Consider the following 25,187-nt stretch of genomic DNA (forward strand, 5'->3'; position numbering starts at 1 on the left):
GTATATCAAATGAACTACAGCACCAGCAATCTTCTTGTATGGAGTTGAAAGTTCTCCTCTCCTTCAATTATGGGCCTGTCTGCTGAATTTGCCAGTTCATGCAAATTATAATAATGGTTTTTATGTTGTGACACATCTAGTAATACAAATGGTAAGGATTATAGTAGAGTTGAAAAAGGATGATAGTGTTTTGTTTCTGGATGAATAGGGATTAGATTTATTGAGGTTTTTTTTTAAGTAAGAAGTAATGGAAATATTTTGGTACTAAAAGTAAAAACTCACTGAGTCTCATATGTCCAGCTCACCAACTCTCAAACCCACATTTTCTATTTATTAAGAATAATAACCCATATCTCCAAGGAAGAGCAAATAAGATTACCAGCAACTCCTCACTTAACATTGTAGTTATGCTCCTGAAAATGTGACTTTAAGCAAACAATGTTAAGCAAATTCAGTTTTCCCCATAAGAATTAATGTAAATGAGGGGGTTAGGTTCCAAAGAATTTTTTTTCACCAGACAAAAGGCTATACTATAGATATCTATATCTATATAGATAGATAGATATAGATATATACACTATACATATACACATGCACACACGCACACACAGAGTATACGTTTTAACAAACAATTTAATACCGGGAGCTGCTGCACAGGGAACTTAGGGGAGCAGGGAGCTGATGAGGGGCTGCCGATCCCACCCTGGTTCCAAGCCCCACCAGCTAGCTGCAACGGGCTGCTCTTCCTGCACGCAGTGGTACAAAGCAGGCAGCTGCCAAACGATGTCCGAAGGGAGCATGCACAACTTTAAATGAGCAGGTTCCTAATTGATTAGCAACATAACAACGAAACAACGTTAACCAAGATGACTTAAAGTAAAGAGTTACTGTACGCTATCAACAATTCAGAAGCTCGCACAAGCTTAGGCCCAGCCTTGCTACCAGTGAGGTCAATGAAGAGTAGGATCAGTCCAAAGTATCAGAACTATATGATGATTAATGAACTATAATTGTTTCAAGGAGCTCCATCTGCTTTACATATATAGATCCCTTCACCTAGAGCTAACAGTAGGCTCGAACATGTGCAGTGAAGTTATACTAGTAGAATGTGGTCTGAGAAGAGACTTCTAACAAGAGGTCTATAAAAGACTTCACAGACTCCTCACATACATTTCCTCCATTCCTTCCCCTAATTGTGACGATCTCATAAGAAGCCATCTAGAAAAGGCTTGCATACCACTCTAGCTCAGCTGAAGCAGCATTGTCTTTTAAATATATCAGTATAGGTTTCTTCACAACAGTTAATGAAATAAACTGTGCCTTTATCCTCACACACAACTATTTCAAATTTGATGACAATATATATCTCCAGATCAGTGGCACAGCTATGGGCACCCGCATGGCCCCACAGTATGCCAATATTTTTATGGCCGACCTGGAACAACGCTTCCTCAGCTCTTGTCCACTCACACCCCTTCTCTACCTACACTACATTGATGACATCTTCATCATCTGGACCCATGGGAAGGAATCTCTGGAAAAATTCCACCACGATTTCAACAGCTTCCACCCCACCATCAACCTCAGCCTGGACCAATCTTCACGGGAGGTCCACTTCCTAGACACCACGGTGCAAATAAATGATGGTCACATTACCTCCACCCTATACCGAAAACCTACCGACTGCTATGCCTACCTTCATGCCTCCAGCTTCCATCCCGGGCACATCACACGATTCATTGTCTACAGCCAAGCACTGAGGTACAACCGCATCTGCTCTAACCCCTCAGACAGAGACCAACACCTACAAAATCTCCACCAAGCATTCTCAAAACTACAATACCCGCACGAGGAAATAAGGAAACAGATCAACAGAGCCAGACGTGTACCCAGAAGCCTCCTACTGCAAGACAAACCCAAGAAAGAAACCAGCAGGACTCCACTGGCCATCACATATAGTCCCCAGCTAAAACCCCTCCAACGCATCATCAGGGATCTACAGCCCATCCTGGACAATGATCCCACACTTTCACAGTCCTTGGGTAGCAGGCCAGTCCTTGCCCACAGGCAACCTGCCAACCTGAAACATATTCTCACCAGTAACTGCACACCGCACCATAGCAACTCTAGCTCAGGAACCAATCCATGCAACAAACCTCAATGCCAACTCTGCCCACATATCTACACCAGCGACACCATCACAGGACCTAACCAGATCAGCCACACCATCACCGGTTCATTCACCTGCACGTCCACCAATGTAATATATGCCATCATACTCCAGCAATGCCCCTCTGCTATGTACATCGGCCAAACTGGACAGTTGCTACGGAAAAGGATAAATGGACACAGATCAGATATTAGGAATGGCAATATACAAAAACCTGTAGGAGAACACTTCAACCTCCCTGGCAACACTATAGCAGACCTTAAGGTGGCCATCCTGCAGCAAAAGAAACTTCAGGACCAGACTTCAAAGAGAAACTGCTGAGCTTCAGTTCATCTGCAAATTTGACACCATCAGCTCAGGATTAAACAAAGACTGTGAATGGCTTGCCAATTACAAAACCAGTTTCTCCTCCCTTGGTTTTCACACCTCAACTGCTAGAACAGGGCCTCATCCTCCCTGATGTACTACCTCATTATCTCTAGCTTGCCTGCATATATATACCTGCCCCTGGAAATTTCCACTACATGCATCTGACGAAGTGGGTATTCACCCACGAAAGCTCATGCTACAAAACGTCTGTTAGTCTATAAGGTGCCACAGGACTCTTTGCTGCTTTTACAGATCCAGACTAACACAGCTACCCCTCTGATAGTTAATGAAATGATTGCCAAAATGTGTTTCCTCCTTGCAGCCAGAAGGTCTCCATTGTCAGAAGTATTATTTAATATTTTTAAATGCTCATGTGAATCAAGAATATTAGTTATTTTCTCCAAAGGCAGCATCTCCAAAACACATGGACCAAATTCTCTTCAGTGTATAATATCCCTATCATAAACTTAACAGTCCTCACCCAAATGCTGCATCTCTAATGCATCCAGAAAATGTTTGTTTTGAAATATTATAATACTTACATTCTTACTTTCCTATAATTAGAGAATAACAGCAATATCTCTGACTGTTTCCCCTTAAAGATGTTGCCCTACAATTCCTTCCCAAGATGGTCTTAAAAATGTTTGTATATTACACCATTTGGTAATGGCATTATGCAATAGGTAAATCATGTTCAACCATACTCCATTGTTCTTCAGCTAACAGTATTGCCTAGCGTTCAGAATGAGAGAGTGGCAACTGTGGAGATCAAAATTCTTGTCATAATTCTGCCCCTATGCCATAAGCCTAGTGACTCGGGCAAGGTTTGAAAGGAGATCAAATTGATTTGTAGGCATAAAATAAACATTTTCTAAGGAGAAAAATAAACTTCCCAAAATTCTAAACAATCACAGAATCACTGAGTACAACTCCTGAGCTTTCTTGTTGACTATTGTCTTTCTCTGGAGCTCACAGCAGAAGTGAACCTGAAACTACTGTCTTCAGGTCTTATACTACAGAATTACCTCACTGTCTGAGTTCCTATTGAGTACTTACTGCTGCTCCTGTGGCCACGTCTACACTACAGCATAAAATCGAAATTATTAAAACCAGTTTTATAAAACTGGTTTTATAAAATCCATTTTACGCGTTCACACTAGGGCACATTAATTCGGTGGTGTGCGTCCGTGGTCCTAGGCTACCATCGATTTCCGGAGCGGTGCACTCTGGGTAGCTCAGTAAAAGAATGAGACCAATAACTTCGATTTCTGTCCACACTAACCCTAAATCGATATAGTAATATCGATTTTAGGGTTACTCCTCTCGTTGGGGAGGAGTACAGAAATCGATTTTAGAGCCCTTAAAATCGATTTAAAGTGCCTTGTAGTGTGGACAGGTACAGCGTTAAATCGATTTAACGCTGTTTAAATCGATTTAATGCTGTAGTGTGGACCAGGCCTGTGACTCTTAAAATTAGCCACAGCTGAACTGGCTGGTGTTTAATGGTAGCTATTGTCAGGGAGTGGCTGTTTGCTTACCAGATCTGAATCAAGCTAAGAAATGGAGGGCATCATTGTTCCCTTATCAGGGAAGGAAGCATTTATGATCAAATTAAAGCTTTTCCCTCTTTTTTGGGGGGGAGGGGGTCATGGTACCTGTCATGGTACTTGGATAGGCTGCCCCTTCAAAGACCCTTCTCCAGTCCCCCAGCCTTTCAAGTGACAGACCCATGTCTCCACTTCTTTTTGAGGTGGGACCCCATGATCCAACCGCTTTCTGACTGGGCTCCAAGTTGCAGCCCCCTTGTTGCAAACCTGAGAATCCCCAAACAGGCTTGGTATCAAGATTTTCGTTTCAGGATGCTGTGGACAGTTACAGTAATGCAGAATCAGCTTCTTCAAAACAAAGTGTGATTTATTCGCTAAATGCTACATAGCACTCAGGGAAATTGATTTAAAACAACAAATATCTCTGCCCATACTGTCTTACCTGTGCTTGCCATTTCTCTGAAAACCCTAGGTATACATGGTTTAGACTTGGTGCTTCCTCCCTTACCCCCCGTTCCTCTTCCCCTCCTCCCATGCCAATTTTCTTGGTGGCCAAGTTACAGCCCTTCCTGCAGACCTTAACTCTCAGTCAGTCTGTGTCAACCTGCAGCAGACAACTTCCCCCATCCCTTTCTGCAAGGCGGATCTTTTAACCAATCAGTGTCATTTGATGTCCATATTTTCAGCCTTGGATAAACAACTACTGTAACTCCTCACTTAAAGTCATCTTGGTTACCACTGTTACGTTGATGATCATTTAAAGAACATGCTTGTTTAAAGTTGTGCAATGCTCCCTTATAACATTGTTTGGCAGCCGCCTGCTTTGTCCACTGCTTGCAGGAAGAGCAGCCTGTGGCAGCTAGCTGTTGGGGGCTTGGAACCAGGGTGGACCGGCAACTCCCCTATCAGCTCCCCCTATCAGCTCACCGCTCCCCTTAGTTCCCTGTGCTGCAGCCGCCCAGCAGGCTATCAATTGCCAGCAATTTATCTGTCCCTTCCCCCACTGCCATGTGCTGTTCCTGCCCTCTGCATTGGAGCTGCTCCCAGGAGCCTCCTGCTTGCTGTGTGAGGGAAGGGAGGGGCGAAGGGGGAGGCTAATTTCAGGGTGTCCCCCCTGCCCCCCCGCCACTTACCCCTTCTCCATATAGAGCAGGGTGGGGACACAACAGGGCTCAGGACTGAAGAGCTTGCTGGGCACAGCTACTGTCTCAACTTCCTGATCAACTTAAAAAGGCAATGGACTTAGAGTTCATTTCCAGCTTTACCACTAATTTTAGATTTTGTACTGGATAGTAACTGGTGTTATTGTTATTTATGTGTGAATGCCACATTCTGTACTCTGCTCTGTAGCACTGAATGACAGTTTTGTAAATGGAGCATTTATGGAAATCAGTGGACTCTTTTCCTTTTACGCTGAATGCTTTGTTGTTCCATTTTTAGTTATTAATTAAATTACTGGGCTTAAGAACATAAGAACGGCCATACCGGGTCAGACCAAAGGTCCATCTAGCCCAGTATCCGTCTACCGACAGTGGCCAATGCCAGGTATCCCAGAGGGAGTGAAGCTAACAGGCAATGATCTCCTGCCATCCGTCTCCATCCTCTGATAAACAGAGGCTAGGGACACCATTCTTCCAAAGGCAGTTTTTATTATGAGCACATCAGAAGCAGAGTTTCTTTTTCTTTCCTCTAACTTACTCACCTCTCCCCATCTTTTTTTAAGATGTATTCTGAAGAAATAAGGTCATCACATTGAAATTATTTTTTTGTTTGCTTGTGTTAGGCATCTTAGAGACTAACACATTTATCTGAGCATAAGCTGTCGTGGGCTACAGCCCACTTCTTCGGATGCATAGAATGGAACATATATTGAGGAGATATATATACACATACAGAGAGCATGAAAAGGTGGGAGCTGTCTTACAAACTCTGAGAGGCTAACTAAGTAAGAGAAAAAACTTTTGAAGTGATAATCAAGATAGCCCAGTACAGGCAGTTTGATAAGAAGTGTGAGAATACTTACATGGGGAGATAGATTCAATGTTTGTAATAGCTCAATCATTCCCAGTGTCTAGTCAAGTCTAAGTTGATTGTATCTAGTTTGCATATCAATTCGAGTTCATCAGTTTCTCATTGGAGTCTGTTTTTGAAGCTTTTCTGTTGCAAAATTGCCACCCTCAGGTTTGTTATTGAATGACCAGACAGGTTAAAGTGTTCTCCTACTGGTTTTGGAATATTATGATTCCTGATGTCAGATTTGTGTCCATTTATTCTTTTGCGTAGAGACTGTCCGGTTTGGCCAATGTACATGGCAGAGGGGCACTGCTGGCACATGATGGCATACATCACATTGGTAGATGTGCAAGTGAATGAGCCCCTGATGGCATGACTGATGTGATTAGGTCCTATGACGATGTTATTTGAATAGATACGTGGACAGAGTTGGCAGTGCCACAAGTACTCCTGTTCTTTTTGTGGATACAGACGGCTGCTACTCTGAAACCTGTCATCTTTTTGTTTGTTTGTTTTATTACACAAAAATTACATATTGAACTGACTAGCCACTTTGACTGTGTAGCTGGCTCGTGCTGTACCTTTCTGGGTTAAAATGGCTCTGACTGGCAGGCAAAATTCCTGAGGTAGCTGTCATGAACAGATAGTTAAGGGTTAATGTCTCTCTTACCTGTAAAGGGTTAACAAACAGGGACCCCAAACACCTGACCAGAGGACCAATCAGAAGACAAGATACTTTCAAATCTCATGGCAGGGAAGCCTTTGTTTGTGGGTTTGGGGTTTGGCTTTGTTCTCTCTGGGTCCTGGATGGGACTAGAGGTGCAACCAGGTTTCTGCCAATCTCCCTGCTACAGTCTCTTATCTATTCAGAATTGTAAGTAAGAAAAGGCGGTCATAGACTTTTAATTTGTTTTTTTTTCATTTACATATGGGTACTTGCTGGAAGTAGCTTAAATGGTGTTTCTGCTGGAGAAAGTTTCTTTCTATTGTTTATAAGTTGAAAGACCCTGTAACTTTTTACCATCTAAAGTGCAGAGATAAACCTTTTACTTTTTCTTTCTTTTTTATTAAAAGTTTTGCTTTTTAAGACCTGTTTGATTTTTTTCTCCTAGTTAAGGTTCAAGGGAATTGTGTCTGTACTCACCAGGAAATTGGTGGGGAGAAGGGAAGGATAACTTTTCTCTTTGTGTTAGATTCATGCAGCTTGGATCTGTATGGCCTCTGGGGGAGGGGAAAGAAAGGAGGGGGAAGGTAACACTCCTCTCGGTGTGGTGATTCAAGAAGTTGAATCAGGCAATCTCCTAGTGTTCCCAGGGCAGGAAGGAGCTGGGAGGGAGAAGGGAGGGGGAAAGGGAATAGTTTATTTCCCTTTGTTGTAAGACTCAAGGAATTTGGGTCTTGGGACCCTCAGGGAAGGTTTTTGGGGGAGACCAGAGTCTATCAGGCGCTCTACTCTAAGTTCTGATTGGTTGCAGCCTATCAGATCTAAGCTGGTAATTAAGCTTAGGGGAATTCATGCTAGTACCCTTATTTTGGACGCTAATGTCCAGAATTGGGAATTATACTATGATAGTAGCCTTGAGAAACAGTATATTTTGAGTGACACCCTCTTCCCAGAACCTATAGGACTTACCAGATTTCTAGTCCGCTTTCCTCTGCACCCCGTCCCCATGCAAAGAGTTACTAGTCTATAGATGAAACCTATAGAGACTAAAAAGGGGAGGGAAGATGGAGGGGAATGAGGGAATAAAAGGCGAATTGTCCCCTCATTTTTAGTACAAGCCTAGTATATGTATAAGTTTCTGTAGTTCCTTTGCCTAATTTGGTATTGAAAAGTGTTTTAGTGTCTGAGGGTGGTCTGAAAGTTAGAAACTAAAGCCTCCATCCCACAAACACTTATGCATTTACAGAAAAAAAGCACATGTATAAGGGTTTGCGGAATCAGGTTTAAAGGCTAAATTTTCAGAGCACAGTAGGTTCACTAGTCTCATTAAATCTAATTTTTATATATTATATAAAATGTATAGCCTCTGTCCTTCTCTCCACCTCCATCCCACAGTGATCTTCTCTCTGCTGCCAGCTGCTCCCAGCAGATGCGCCCGGGCTGCCAGGGAAGGGTCGTGTGTTCCCCACAGATTTCTTAGCTCCCCCATTTTTTTGTGAGGAGCCAAGAAATCTGCAGAAGGTATGAATTCTGTGCCCCCATGGGATGCAGAATTCCCCCAGGGCAGTTAATTTATATATGAATATGATCATTCCAGCATCCCTGAAATTTACCTGTGAATCTGCCTCCTTGTGCTAAGTAAAAGCCCAAACCTGAAAAGTTGAGGTCAAAGGCAGATTAGCCATTGGCTTCAATGGGAGCAGAGATGGGCCCTAAATGATTATCATCTGCCTGTGCAAACATTCAATTTTCATTGTTTTTCTATTGAAATGCAAAACTGTTTTTGCATTCCCATATAATTATTCCTGTACTTTGTTATAAATGAATGGCAGGCTGTCAGATTTGCTTCTCTTCTCCCAACCCCACATACCATTGGCATTTCGTGTTGGAAATGAGGGGCAGTATAGACAAAATGCAATCATTTTCAGTCTCAGAAAAATAAGTTAGATAATCCAAAATGCAGATTGACTGATACTGTATAACTGATATGGTAACTATTGGTAATCACTAATACTGATGTTATACTTTACTTTAAGTAAGGATTAATGCAATGATCTCTGCAGAAATCACACAAGTTCTCCAACTATGTGTATAAGTCAGCGTTGCATGTAATAAAACACAGCCATGCAGCTTGGAGCCTGTTATTTGTGTTAAAGGCTGTCACATATCATTAAGTGGGATATCCTTTAGTGTGAATATGGTACCATTCCTTCTGATGGTTATGTATCCAAAACACTGCAAAGAGAAAATGAAAGCAAAAGAAAAAAGTTAATTTTAAATTTAATTTTACATACCACTAGTTAGGAACAAGCTGTCTAAAAGAACAAATGCTACTTTTATTACATACATGGGACAAATGTCTGACCAGGATGCAGTCTATGCAGAAAAGCAGGCTGTTTGGAATAGCTCATAGTTGTTTCCATACTGAATTACTTCCATTAATTTTCAAACCTCAGTCACCTATCATCAGCCAATCAGTGTTTAAAACAAGCCAATCTGCTCATTTCTTGTGAGACTTTCATTTTGACTCTGAGGAGACAAAATAAGTGAGAGAAGCAATGGAGCTTGGTTATGTGTATTGAAGATTTTTCTGGATAAGTCAAAGTAAACCCGCTAAAGCTAAATGTAAATGCTGTCTTGCAGACATTTCTTGAGGGAATGGGATGTTATGTCTGGCTACTGTATAATACATCTGCTTAGAGAAAGCAAGTTAAGACTAAGCATCTGGAAGCATATGATAGAATCATGAAAAGTGGTAACAGAGAGCACTGTGAAGTCAGAATTTCATTCCAGCTATAAACAGCAAGAAGAAAGGTTTCTTGAAGAAGCCGTTTAGGATGGATTCCCTGAAGAGAATGATGGATAAGTAGCCAGTTTCTTCCATGGAAGATTTGGACTTTGGACAACTAATAGAACTGTTAGAACCTCAGTACCAACTTTCCCCACTCAGATTTTTATCCATATACTGTGATTGTAGACATACGTCACTGAGTTTGCCTGCAGATAATGCTAACGTTGAAAACAGCAGCTCTTCAGTCTCAGCAGACATGAGGGCCCAGAACACAATGGCCATTACCTCATCTTTTCTCATTCTCACAGCCATCTGGATCACTGAATATTACAAAAGAAGATGTATGATTTTTGGTTTGCAAGGCTTTTTGACAATAGGCACATAGGTATAAGTTGCTTCTCCAAGCATGCTTAATAAATGACTTGCTGCTTCAGATAGTATGTGTGTGGTACTCTGATAATTCTGCAAACATGATAAAAGCTTTATTGACTGTAAAGTGAAATACTAATTATCACTTATATCACACTTCTAATCTTCAAAGCACTTACCAACATTAACTAATTATTCTTCACAATATCCCTCTGAGGTAAACACCAGGACTTGACAGTGATGGGGGACTTCAGCTATGCAGACTTTTGTTGGGAAGACAATACAGCAAGGCACAGATTATCCAACAAGCTCTTGGAATGCATTGGAGACAACTTTTTATTACAGAAGGGAATAACCTCTAGATTTGATTCTGACAAACAGGAAGGAACTAGTTAAAAATTTGAAGGAGGAAGGCAGTTTGGGTGCAAGTGATTATGAAATGACAAAGGTCATAATTCTAAGGAATGTTAGGAGAGAAAACAGCAAAATAAAGACAATGGATTTCAAGAAGGCGGACTTCAGCAAACTCAAATTGATAGGTAAGATCCCATGGGAAGCAAGTCTAAGGGAAAAAACTGTTCAGGAGAGTTGGCAATTTTTTAAAGAAACATTATTGGGGCACAAGAGCATACTATCCCAATGCATAGGAAATATAGGCTTAACCAGGAGATCTTCAATAACCTGAAACTTGAGAAAGGGTCATGCAAAAATTGGAAACTAGCTCAAATTGCAAAGGATTAATATTAAAAAAAAAACAAGAATGTAATGACCAACTTGGAAAGATCAAGGCAAAAAAATGAGATTAAACTAGTTAGAGACATAAAGGTAACAAAACATTTACAAATACCTGAGAAGCAAGAGGAAGACTAAAGACTGGGTAGGGCCATTATTCAATGAGGAGGGAAAGACAATAACAGAAAAAGCAGAAATGGCTGAAGTGTTGACTGCCTTTTTTGTTTGTTTTCACCAAAAAATTAACAGTGATTGAATGACTAACGTAATAAACATCAGTGTAAATGGCATAGAATCTGAGGCTAAAGTAGAAAAAGAACAAGTTAAGAATTACTTAGACAAGTGATATGTTTTCAAGTCAGCAGAGCCTGATTAAATATATCTCACAATACTTAAGGAATTGGCTGAAAAGAGCTCTTTGATTAGCGATTATCTTTGAGAACTCATGGAGGACAGGATACTCAAGGACTGCATAAGGGCAAATAAAAATGCATATCAATAAAAAGGAGAATAAGGATGACCCAGGGAATTATAGGCGAGTCAGCTTAACTTCGGTACCCGGAAACATAATGTAGCAAATAATCATTCGATTTGTAAGCACCTCGAAGAATATATGGTAATAAGTAACAGTTAACTGGACTTATCAAGAATAAATCATGTCAAACCAACCTAATATCCTCCTTTGGCAGGGTAGCAAGCTTTGTGGGGAGGGATGGGGAAGCAGTAGATGTGACATATCTCAACTTTAGTGCAATATTGTATTGTAAGATTTGGTATATAGATGAACCTAATATAAAGTGGGTTCACAACTGGTTGGAAAACTACACTCAGAGAGTAGTTATCAGCTGGAAGGGCATATCAGGGAAGTCCTGCAGGGATCTGTCCTGCGTCCAGTTCTATTCAATATCTTCATAAATGATTTGGATAATGGCATAGAGAGTACACTTATAAAGATCGTGGATATCATCATGTTGGGAAGAGTTGCAAGTGCTTTGGAGGATAGGATTAGGGTTCAAAGTGACGAACTGGAGAAATTGTTTAAAATAAATAGGATGAAATTCAATAAGCACAAAAATACAAAGTACTATACTTACAAAAGAATAATCAATTTCACAAATACAAAATGGGAAATGACTGCCTAAGGTGTATTGCAGAGAAGGATCTGACAATTATAGTGGATTTCAAACTAAATGTGAGTCAACAATGTAATACTATTACAAAAAAAAGAAAACATCATTTTGAGATGTAACAGGATGCAAGAAGTAATTCTTCAAATCTACTCAGCGCTGAGAAGGCTTTCACTGGAGTGTTGTGTCCCGTTCTGGGCACCGTACTTTGGGAAAGTTGTGGGCAAATTGGAGAAAGTTCAGAGTAGAGTAACAAAAATGATTAAAGGTCTAAAAAACATGACCTACAAGGAAAGATTTAATACATTTGGTTTGTTTAGTCTGGAGAAAAGAAAACTGAGAGGGGACGTGACACGTCTTCAAATACATAAAAGATTGTTATAAAGAGGAGAGAGATAAATTGTTCTCTTTAACCACTGTGAATAAGACAAGAAGTAATATTCTTAAATTGCAATAAAGTAGATTAGGTTAGACTTTCGTAAAAACTTCCTAACTGTAAGAGAAGTTAAGTTCTGGAACAAATTACCTAAAGAGTTTGTAAAATCTCTGTCATTGGATGTTTTTAAGAACAGGTTAGACAACTCTCAGGAATGGTCTAGAATAGGTAATACTTAGTCCTGACACAGTGCAGGGGACTGGACTAGATGACCTGTCAAGGTCACTTCCAGTCCTACAGGCTGTGCTAAATAATTCTATTATATATAGGGTATTTATACTGTTCCCAACACTGTAGAGCCTGATTTTCAGGAAGTGAAGTCTGACAACAGACACTAGCTCCTTTCTGAAGAATGATGTCTTCCTACTTAACTTGAAGTACTAAAGGCTACTCTGATTCTCCAGAAGGTTCTCTATCTCCTCTGTTACACTGTATACTGTATTTAGGATAGTATTATTCCGTTCTGTGGAGAAACCCATGGGAGAGGTGGTTTTACACTAGAAGCCTAGCATTTCAACTTGAAGAGTTCCCAACTCCTCGTCCAATCTGTGTGTAGAGTTTGTATGGTTATGGAAGATGTTGAGGTATTGCTATCCAAACACACACATGACCCTAGGCACATAGCAAAACCTGTGGCTCTCAGAGGATACACAGAGGACCAAAGCATCTCCACAGGGTGACAGATCTACCCTTGTCCACTTGCCCTAATCCTGGCAATATGTATCTCTGATAGCTGTCATGGTCTTCCTACCCTCACTATATTCAGGCTAACCTCAGGCATAATGGAAATGTCTGTCCTAAAGAGAGAGCTTATTTGTGCAGGAGAGAGCTCTTTCTTGGAGTCTGGGCTGATACTGTGGAATGAACTACCACAGGAACTAAGATCCCGACAAACATCACTGTCTTGTGCTGCAAGTGGCTTGAATTCTGTAATATAAACACGTAGCAGCATTTACAAAAAATAGCTAGCCCTTACTGAAACACCAAAACAAAACATTGCACTGTACACACAATTCTTTCCATGGGGAAAGGATAAGAGAGAGAGAACAAACCACATGAGACAGATATTAGTCACATCGCTTAATGCACTGTTGGAAGGCATTCAGATACTACAGTTATGAAGGCTGTATAGCAACCTGAATAGAATAGCAACCTCCTCTCCCCTGAGGAGTGTATGGATTGGAAGTCAGCACAATAGGTTTACTGGAGAATAAATCCAGGCACAGCATCTGTGTTGTGGATGCATACCCTGAAATCCACAGAGTAACCAACCCCATGATGTTCGAAAAGAGGGAAGATTTTTGTGTCATGGGTTTTAATACTCAAATTTGAATGTGTTATCCAACAACAGTATATCATAATACTTAGTATCAGACCATAAAAAGTTATTCTGATTCATCCCATCACTATTTTTACATCCACACATAAAATACATCAGAAACCTCTCTTTGCCTTTAAAAAAAGCCAAAGTGCAGATATTTGGTGCATTGTTGTTTGAGATTGTCAGTACATTTCCTTGGGCATATTTTGATGACCTTACTCAGGTTGACTAATATTTTACTCTGCATATAATCCTCCTAATGTCAGTGGGACTACTGGTGGTATATGGTACTACTCAATTTGAATAAAAATTTCCTTCTGCGAGGGGTAGGTTCCTGCACTGCTCAAGGAGATATTAATGGTGGAATTAGTGTAACCATCACTTTCTGGTGACTAGGTTGCCAGTTGTGGAGCTGAGGAATGGTGCACATGCTTGCACTTTCTACTGGGTGGATTGTATCACTTTGGAGTAGCTCAGCTACTGTTTATCTAAGAGAATAACTGCTCGTGGTTGCTCAGCTCCACAGGCAGTCTGACACTCAATGTGTATATGAGGCCACTGGGAGCATTAGTAATGGAACATGTGTTGCGATGTCGTCAGTAAGCTGTAGGTGTTCAAAGTTCAGCAGACAGGCTCTTAAAGAAAATAGAAAATTAATATTTAACCAGATTACTGCATTCTGTCTGCTTCATTAATTTTTTATTAATCTTGTGAAAATGATGTTGATGGAAATAATATTGACAGGGCTTTTTTAATATCTTCTGGTAAATGGAAACTTGTCATTGTAATGAACATGAAGCATCTTACAACCCTATTGGGTAAATGCTGTACTTGACCCAGAATAGTGGGACCACGATGTCCTATTATTTTGTATCATTCATAACTAATTCCTAGGAGATGCATCCTGACGGAGATGTGTCATAAGTGTTTGTAAATATGCTTATGTGGATATTAAGAGCTACTGTAAAAAACTAATTTTCAGGTGATTTCCCAACACTTTATCACTTTAATTGGGATTCTGAGCAATATGCTTTAAAATAACTCTTGAGCAATCCCACAAAAAAAAAGCCAATACACCAGCAACTGTAGTAGCTGTGAGTCCCCAGCAGCTTTTCTTCACACTATCTAGCAGCTTTGTTCTTATTAGCACATTAAAATGTGAAATAGGCCTGAATCTCAGCTCTTTGGCCCCCAGATTTTGGTAGAAGTTCAGAATCTCAACTCAGTCTGAAGATTTCATTATTACTCCTTCTGTCTAACTGGTTGAACCCATATCAGACTACATTTGTCCTTTGGGGAGATTAACATCTAGTTCCAGATCTGAATTTTGTGGTTTTGGCCCATATGTCAAAAAGAAGATTTCTGAGTCTGAGTGGAATGCTGCTAAAATTTCAAAATAAAACTTAATTACAACAAGGAAGTGGGACAGGCGCAATAGGGAATGAGAAGCAATATTTTATGTACTAGGAATGAGTGACCCTTATGGTGTTTGAGGTTTTGTGAATCTCTCAAACTATTTGTGGGTTTCAAAAAACTATATTGAGTTCACAAACTTTTTTCCTTTTAATTTAAGGCCATGTTATGAATTACACCTCCTCATTCTCACCCTCAATCATCATTAAAATAAAATAAAAGCACATTTTCTAGCTATGGGGCAGCCTTAGTTGTGTACCAAGAATACAAAATTTCTCAAAAGCATGGCTAGATCATTTCAAGCTCAATAGAGAATATAGATATGGTATATTTACCTTTTCATCAGGATATTTCTTTCCTCCACTCCGTTTCCTTTATCACAGTACACATTACCTCTGTATCTATTTGGCTTTCACTCTGCTCTGTTTTTCTTCCTGTTTCTTCATTAATTATTTTTTTGCTTCCTTCTGTTTCTTCTCTTTATATTTTATCAGTTTTTCCTAATCAAAATATGAAGTCAATAATATCTGAGGATGAATAGAAATTTTAAGCCCATGAGTTGTAATTAAGCAAAGTAAGTTCACCTATTTTGAATAAGTGTGCACTAGTACTCCTGCTACTCAGATATCAACAAGCTGATCCAACTCACTAATAGTCCTGATTGTGCATCTGTTTTTAACCACATGCCCACATTCATGCTCATGCAAAGATTCAAGTTGGCAAGACCCTTCCTCACAGCCAAGGGGATCAGAATACAAATATCTCCAAACAATGATGCCCTATCTCTATCCTATACCAACAGTAGTGCAAGAAGCACCTGTGCAAGAGTTCAGATTATTCAACTTTTAAAAACTGAGCCTTGCATGGTGCCTATGTCATCGATATGTGGTCCTGGCATTGTAGCTGTTATTGTATTTATCAGATTCAGGGTATTGCAAGAGCTGATTATGCTGCCTCCAAAGAAGCCATAGCATTTGCTGACCTGTGAATTAAAAGATAAGCTTTGAGCTAGAACTCACTTCTCCCTTTTACTGCTACTTCTGTGTTATGCTACCACTACACCTCCAAACTTGTAACTGTCTCCTATTCAGAAGTGAACTTTAAGACACAGCAACCAACTATCATAGAAATGTAGTGCTGGAAGGGACCTTAAGAAGTGATTAGTCCATGCTCTGCTCTGAGACTGGACCCAGTATACCTACACCATTCCTGACAAGTGTTTATCTCACCTGTTCATATAACTCACCCATCATGGGTATTATACAACCTCCCTTGGTAAATTATTCCAGTGCTTAACTATTCTTATAGTGAAAAAGATTTTCATAATATCTAATCTAAACCTCCCTTGCTGCAGATTAGGATGTTTACTACTTGTGCTATCTTTAGAGGCTATGGAGAACAACTGATCACCAACCTCTTTCTAACAGCCCTTAACATATGTGAAGTCTTCTTTTCTCAGTACAAATCATACCCAGTCTTTTTAACTTTTCCTCATAGTACAAGTTTTCTAAGCTTTTATTTTTTTTACTGCTCTGCTCTGGACTTTCTCCAGTTTGTCCACATCTTTCTTAAAGTGTGGCTCCTAAAACAGGACACAGTTCTCCACCTTGCCAAACATAGCAGGACAACTACCTCACAGGAGTTACATATGATACTACCCTTTGTTCCCCTTTTTAAAGATAAGCACAATGTTTGCACTTCTCCAGTTCTCTGAGACCTCACCCATCCTCCATGAGTTCTCAAAGATAATTGCTAGAGGTTCTGAGATTACTTCAACCTAATTCCTTAGGTACCTTAGAATTTTGTCAGGCCACGCCAATGTAATGTACATCTAATTTATCTAAACTTTTATTAGCCTATTCTTTCCCTATTTAGGCTTGTGTTTCTTCCCCCTTGTTGTTAATATTAATTGTATTAAGCACCTGGTCACAATTAATTTTTTTATTGAAATGACACAAAATAGGCATTAAACATTTCAGTCTTCTTGATGTCATCAATTAATAGCTCTCCCTCTCTGCTTTGTAGTGGGCTTACACTATCCTTTGTCTTTCTCTTGCTCTATATATATTTATAGAACAATTTCTTATGGCTTTTTATGTTCCTTGCTAGCTGTGCCTCATTTTGTGACGTAGCCTTTCTGATTTTGTCCCTACATGCTTGCACTATTCTTTTGTACTCCTCCTTAGCAATTAGTCCTTGTTTCCAATTTTTATAGGATTCCTTTTTGATTTTCAGGTCACTAAAGAGCTCCTGATGCAGTCATATTGACCTCTCATTATTATTCCTATCTCTCCTTCATATTGGGATAGTTTGCTGTTGTGCCTTAAATATTGTCTCTTTGAGAAACTGGGAGATCCCCTGAACTCCGTTTTCTGAGGAGTATAAACCTCTTCAAAAGTTTAGGGTACAGTATTTGGCTCTGGAATTTTGGTTACATCTCAAGTTTCACTAACCACTGAAACTTGCCATAAAAAGAGGACTACTTCAAAACTTAACATTAGTTTTCAAAGCCAGTTCCAAGCTGCCAACATCTATTTTATACAGGGGCCAGGAAACATGTTTCTTTCCTTTAGTTTTGCTGACAGGATTAAACCTGGCACTATAATGCACACAAAGGACAAGTCCAATACTGCAAACCATTTTCTGTTTTATTATCTGTGATATTTGCATATTGCTGCGCTCAATTATATCACATTTGTACAAAGGCCCACTCTTTGCAGTGTAATGACTTCCTGATGATCTGTCTTTAAATGATGAATGAAAAGAATATGCAGCCTTCAAGCTGCATATAAGACCAAGTCACTTGCCAGCAGAATCCGCTTCTATTTTTTAATTTGTATAAGGGAGATTAGAAATGTAAGTATTCCATCTGTCATTTCATCACTTTCCTAACCTGTCTACAGATTGCTAAATTATTTTGATATCTTTCCAATGCTGCTTCCATCTTCCCAGAAAAAGTACCTGAGATTCAAGAAAAAAAATTGCTTTATTGGGTTAATCTTACAATTTCAGAACTGAGTTTAACTGAAAATCAAAACCCATGGCTACTGGTGAACCACAGGTTCTTCTTGTTCATGTGAGCCCCTCCATTACCCACTTCAGCATGGCACTTCTGAAATGTAGAAATCTGTCACTTCTGAGATAAACCCACTAATCTACCTCTCTCTTTGTCACATTCTCTGTGCAGTGAGCAGATTTCTTCTGTGGATATTTTCAATCACTTTTTTCCAGTGCTACCATTGTGTCATAAGCTGATGGCTTTAACTAGTGATTTTCTGTTTTTCAGATTCGACGAAGACATCCAAACACCTCTCTGTGAAATGTTTTCACAGTGCATCCTCTGCTGAAAGTCTCCTCTAAGGTAATCGTTATGAATGACAGAAAGTGTGTCATAAATAAAATTGCTGAAACTGTTTCTTGCTCAGCAAGAATTCTGTATACTGCAATATTCATCACCAGCAGCAGTATTCTCTCTCAGGGCATGGCTATACTTGCAGATGTAGCGCATTGTGAGTTAAACCCACCTTTGGAGAGTGCAGCAGGGAATGCGCTGCAGTCTGTCCACATTGACGCTACTTGTGCACTGGTGTGGCCACATTTCCGGCACTTTCAGTGGCATTAGGAGCGGTGCATTATGGGCAGCTATCCCAGCATGGAAGTGACTGCAATGTGCTTTTCAAATGGGGTGTGGGGGTGGAATGTGACAGGGAGTGTGTTGTGTGTATGTAAGGGGAGAGAAAGTGGATTTTGAGGGGCTAAGAGTATGTCAGCATGCTGTCTTGAAATTTCAGACAGCAGCAGACCTCCTGTCCCTCTCACCTCTCTCTCTCTCACACAGCATTCCACACTAAGCTGTCTTGGAGCACACTTATCTGTCTCGGATAAGATAAGCAGCCAGCAGCAGAAACGTAGCTTTCAAAAGGCATATCCACATTCCTACAGTGAATTCAAAACAATGAGAAGAGTGGCCACTTGATTTAAGGGGATTATGGGACATTTCCAGAGGCTGATCAGTGTGCAGTAATGCAACACCTCATCCACTCTGGCGCCATGGTGCTCCAGCAGGGGCACAGCAAACATTATTCCACTCGCCGAGGTGGAGTACCAGCAGTGCTGTAGCCACAAAGTCAGAGCGCTCTACGTGCCTTGCCAGTGTGGACAGGAAGTGAGCTAGTGCACCCGGGGCTCCTTTAATGCGCCGTAACTTGCAAGTGTAGCCAAAGCCCTCAGTCTTGATGGTAAATATCTCTACAAATCTTGTTGGAGGGGAAGAGGTTAATATCATCCACAGCTTCCACTTTGCATCCTAGTCTTCACATTTACTGTTTCATTTCTTCACTTGTATGATCCTTGCCTCTTTTGCCCTGTCTGTTCCAAGTATTCAGCCTGATCTTTATCTGTGTGGTATGTGTCCTTTTAGTGATGTGTATGGCCTCTGCAATTTAAGCTGATATTATTAGTAATGCTGGTTGCTTCTTGTCTCATCTACTGTACTCTTTGGCTTCCTTTTCTAGTAACAAAATTCTCAGGATTAATTGTGATTACTATTCTTGGTGGCAGGTTTATGCTCTTTATTCATGAAGTGACCCTGTATCAGTACTAAGATAGTAGATGTGTAGGATAAGCCTCTTTCATCACTCTTACATTTCCAAAAGCTTTTTCAGCCTAATTTGATGCCTCTGAATTCAGGCAACAGGTGTTTATCTGATTTAAACTCATCAAGTATGTTAAACTTTAAAAAAAAATGGTAACAGGAGTTTTGAGTTTGATGCAGAAATTACTTGGTATCATTCTTTGCCTTGTGTTTCACGGGAAGTGAGACTAGATGATCGTGAGGGTCCCTTCTGTTCGAAGTTATGCTGATATCTTTTGTGATTTGGGGTGCGAAGGCTCTGGTATCAGTTGTGTTATTGTTGGCTTCATGTTCTCAGAGCCAATCAGAATGCAATGTAAAAATCTAGCAGGGTTTCAGTTGCATTTGTCTAAATTAAGACAACACATGAATTCTGACATTTTTGTTTGAAATTCTTTATGTCACCTGCTATAGCTAGTCATCACAGTCTCTTTTTAATAAAGAATCTCTTCTATCATTTTACACAAAGGATGTAGCATTATTCAAATTAACCAGGTAAAAATGGGTATGCCATATCCATACTCCTATTGTTGCTGGTTAAAAATAGGGAATTCAAAATGGGTAGCATAATTATAACTCTTTTAAGTTCATGCATTGGCTATTATTTTTATAATGAATATATTGTTTGGGGCAATGCAACAAGATGATTGTGCATTTCATGACTGCTTGTTGTTGAAATACTGACTTTTTTTCTAATGTTCAAGTGCATTTCCATAGTATAATTAATTCTTCTCTGTTGGCTCTCTAGTGTTATGGTTTGCTAGAAAAGGGAAACATCAGAGAGAGCCTGGCTGCAGAAGCCAATGATACTTAGGACAAATAGGGAAAGCTGACTGGTTGTCACAGGTTTCCCACTGAAGTTCATTATACTCCTTTCTTGCAAGGCAAGTACTTTAGAGGTTCCCATGTCTGCATTTGGAAACTCAACTAGATATGCTTGAGAATGTTGTTTTCCATGATTTCATCTGTGTCTGTGGAAGAAAGCCTGAAGGTAGCACACGGCCATGGGATTCCTTACAAATGAAGGCTGTGAAGAGCTGCTGAGTGAAGACCTGCAGACAGCCTATGCACTCCAGATGGGTGGAAATTCTCTGATGGAATATTTTTTCATCATAAAATGTCAGTTTGTCTAAGTAAAAAGTTTCACAGAAATATTTTGATTGCAACAAATCTTTGTCAAAAAAAATTGAGGGAAAAAACATTTTCATCATCTCAAAAATGTATTTTGATCTTTTTGGAATAGAATGTTTCAATTTTACATTTCAAAATTACTTTCTGTTTCAATTTCTTTTATATAATATAATATTTATATAATATGAAATAAAAAAGTCAAATCAGGATTAAGTATTTTAAGAGACCTGAAACTAGCTTTTTGTTTTTATTTTGTTTGACAGGAAATTTTGAGGATGGGTTGTTGGTGCTGATGAATTTGGAACAGGAAAAAAAGGCACAATCACTGAGTTCCCTGTGAAACAAAATATCTGGTTCCTGTCCAGGTCTAGACTGCAGCTTTATTGCAATTTCTGGGTAGTGACAAAGAGGCGGCACAACAAAATGCAGTGCTACAAATAAAAGAAAACGTATTTGAAATAATTGAAAAGAATAGGAATTAAGACATTTTGGGCATAGACTACAGAAAAGGAGTTATTAGAGACTGCTAGGAACAAAATTAACTCACCTTCATGAAGGAAAATAAAAGTTTGTGGCATCCTAGAAAGCCATAGGATAAGAACAATTGATGATGGAAAACCAGCATCATGAGACATCAAGTGATTATTCTGTAGCATGGCTGACAATTAATTTTCATGTTCACATTGATCAAGAATCTTGAAATCTGGTATGCTCTTTCATTATGGGTCATAGAGTACATGAACAAAAATTCTTGATCTGACTTGACTTGATCAACAGCCATTGAAATATCACCATTCTTTCTTATCAGGTTTCACATGCTCACATGTCTTTCTCAGCTATGATATTGAAATTTGGTGTGCTCATTAATTATGCACTGTAAATTACAAGAGGAGAAAGATTTTAAACCTTTATGTGTATCATAGGTCACCAAAAGGTCATCAGTAATGATTTACCAATAAAAAATTAATTATATTAATTCTTTCCATAAGTAAATCACATTGTTTATGAGGGCACCAGTTTGGAGACAAAAACTCATCTGGGATCGCCACTTTGATTTATCAGATTTTAGCCAATAAATCTGTTGAAAACAAGTAAGTGCCCACAGGCACCAACACTAAAAGTCACAGGAGCAGCTCTATTGCACCACCGGTGGAAAGTCCATCTGGGCCACTGGAGGATCAGATGTCGCATAGCTCCACTCTGCCATGCCTCTTGCCTTCTCTTTCTCACTCACACTCTGCCTGGGACATCCCTAACACATTCCCTTCCAGCTTCTTAACCTGGGAGAAGAGAGGTCAGCTGGCATAGAAGCCAGCACTGATTCCGCTATATTAAATTCACTGAACTCTAGCCACTGATCATCACTGGCCACTTTTAGATTCATATGGAGCACAAACAAGCCTTAGTGAACTAAAGAATCTGGACCAATGTGTATATACAAAATATATAATAATTTATCCACTACATATAATTTACTTTGAAGCCAACTTATTCTTTGACATGAAATTATTACCCACTCAGGAGCAAAAAAAAAAAAAGGAAAATAGCTAATCAAAGGAGAAAGTTGTTCCAATTTTTTATCTTCCTGCATGTTCTTGTGTCTTTTATCTTATTGAATTATAGCAGAATTAGAAAATTATATATATAATGTTGACACTGCTTGCTGTGATATGTTCTTACAGTTAGGGCAAATTTCTGTGAAAGTGTGTTTTTCACAAATATACATAGCACAGGAATGACACCTATAGTTAAGGTTGCCTGTCACTGTCCATTATAAAATTCAGTTGTCTTTTGTTTATTTCCAAAAAATAGTAGAAAACTATGTGATCATGTAGTTAAATACTGTATCATACTGTTTATGCATAAGGGAGCCAAATTAAAGTTCACAAGTGACCTTAACTCTGGCAATTTCAACCTTTTGAGTGCTTGACTTTGCAACTTTAATCATGTTTAATGTAGGTTGTGGGGATATTGGTTTTTCGGTTGTTTGTTTTTTTGCAGGGTGTTGTATGTAGTGTGTCTGGCAGTATTTTAAATTGATCTTTAAAGTGGAGATTGTTCTTGGAAGATAGATAGCAGAGGGTGTTGGATTGTAGCAGCCCTGGAGACTCTCTTTGTCAATTGAACAGATAAAGAACAGGGAATGGAAGTGTCACCTACCAGAGAAATCATCTCTGTAATGTCACAGATCCCTGATCCTGTATTGAGTTCTTCATAAGTATAGGGATCTATCAGTGGAGTGCTTATTGAGGCCTTAGAGGCTTGTTTATATGGGTAGGTGTTTGCGGGTATGTTTAAACCAAATTAAGTCTGGTTAAACTGGTTTGAAAACACATGATGAAATTCATAATAGAGTACTAACTCCATATTTATCAGGAACTATATTCTATAGGGCTTGTCTATGTGACCACTCAGTGCGCAGCAAGGCAGGGTGTGGATTTACAATACACCAGCCTGCTGTGCACTAAGTGAGCATGTGGACCCTGCTGCTTATCACAGTGCACTTGGACCTAATGCAATATGTCAGAGCACACTACAAAACTTTTAATGTATCACAGCAGTGTCCACAACCCGCTACTGTGCACTTAGTGCACAACCCGCTACTGTGCTGTAGATTTAAACTCCAGGTTCTCATGCATAAAGCACCGTATATACAAGACCTACATTATATATTAGTGGTATAGGCCCAGAAGTAGGCCGTGGGTCTGTGATGTGTGGAATGGGTTGATGTACTGTTTTTTTACTACCTCATTAAAAAAAATTTAAAGAATCTCAATAATTATATAAAGTACCTCCTCCCCTCCCCTCCCCTCCGGAAGCATTTGAAGACACTGTAAAACAGAATAAAACTATTTAAAATGGAAATAAAAATATTTAGAAGTCAACAGTTGCAGTTCCAACAGCAGCAGTGTCCATTTTTCCATACACTTGGGGCAAAGTTGCTATGATGGAGGGAATAAGAAATAATTGTGGTAAAATTGTGGTACATATTGGCAAATGGTGACTCTTTAATGGCATCCACTGTTTGCTCTGTAGTGTTCTAGTCTTTCAAGCTACCTTAAATAGATCATTAAACTTAATTTTATAATATCCCTGAGCTAACTACGCTTAAACTCTTCTGTCAAGCGCCTTGTTAATTACCTTTCTCTCGAAACTAACTAATTACAATTTTGTTGAATCTTTCCTCATATATAACCCCTTTTAAAGCTGAAAAAAAATATCTGATTTCTCTTTGGCTTCTGCCCTCCTACCACCTGGTGAGTAGGGCAGAACCTTTCAAATGATTTTGATGGGAATACTTCACAGCCAGCTACTTACGTTATAACCTTGAGGTTGTCTTTGATAATAAATAAGCTTTTAATTACCTTTTTAGTTACACTGGGAAAAAATTATTCTATTATTTCCAGAACACAGTAAGGATTCAACCAACAGTATCTCAAGAGGATACAGTTATTTTAAGGCCTTTATTACTAATTATAGCTGGCTTATTACTGTTCATTGTTCACTGATCTTCCAGAATGTTTGTTTACTTAGATTTCCTCAGCTAACGTGCTAATCCCTTGAAAATCAACATGAAACATTGCACATGTGCTGAGATCTTCTCACTTAGGTTCCAGTGAATTTTTGCATTCATTTGAAAATTCAGCTTGCCTCTTACAGGAGACAGGTGGCAATGGTGCAATGAATTGCAATGTCACCATGGACTCCCTTGCCTGTTACGGTCCTGGAAAGTTAGATGAACTCCTGGATTTATGCTTTTCGTGTTAGCATTGTGAATTGCCTTGGATTTTTTGTATTTGATGAAAGTCATTTCAGTGGGAGTTTTTGTATGGAATTTATAGAATCAGCATAGTGTTTTATGACCTTTGCAACCTTGCTTGCATTACTAAATTGAATACATAAAACAAATTGGGTATTATGTTGTACTAAGCAGGAAAATAAACTGTACAAAAGGAAATGGGAGTAAAAATCTCACACATAAAAGCTTCGTCGATGCATTAAAACACAGTTCCTTTTTAAAAATAAAAAATGAAATACAAAATATTTCAGACACAAAAAGCATTTTAGGTCTGTCACACAAAAAAGAATAATTATGTCACGTATGTATTCAGATATTCAATATGATTCAAAAAGATGATTCAACATGCATCAGACAAGTGTTCCTACTAAAATATCAAGTTTACATAGACTTTTTCTTTAAAGATAATGTAAAGTGAAATTTATGGTTTAAGTTAAATGCATTTTTAAAAATGATCAACATCCTCCATTTCCCATGTACTTATTTTTCCCTCAAGTCTCTTCATCACTCCAATCTCATGATATCTCCTACAAAAACTTTAATAGACAATGATAATTTCCATTATTACTAGATTCACAGACAAATTTCATTAACACAGAGATAAGGTTGCCTGGTGGTATCTTATGGTTTTCCATAACATCTAGTTCAGCAAAACTCAAAGCTCTGAAAACT

At 39.2% G+C, this 25,187-nt stretch overlaps 1 protein-coding gene across 1 annotated transcript in view; it reads left to right on the plus strand.

The window, feature by feature from the left end:
- TENM2 (teneurin transmembrane protein 2) overlaps positions 1–25,187 on the plus strand; it is a 1,578,682-nt gene that overhangs the window by 263,569 nt on the left and 1,289,926 nt on the right. The window contains exon 3 of the mRNA XM_030572355.1: positions 18,239–18,313. The gene's annotated coding sequence lies outside the window, so the exon portion shown is untranslated. The remainder of the gene's footprint in view (positions 1–18,238; positions 18,314–25,187) is intronic.

The sequence above is a fragment of the Gopherus evgoodei genome, chromosome 8 (assembly GCF_007399415.2).
Source record: "Gopherus evgoodei ecotype Sinaloan lineage chromosome 8, rGopEvg1_v1.p, whole genome shotgun sequence".
Classification (NCBI taxonomy): Eukaryota; Metazoa; Chordata; order Testudines; family Testudinidae; genus Gopherus; species Gopherus evgoodei.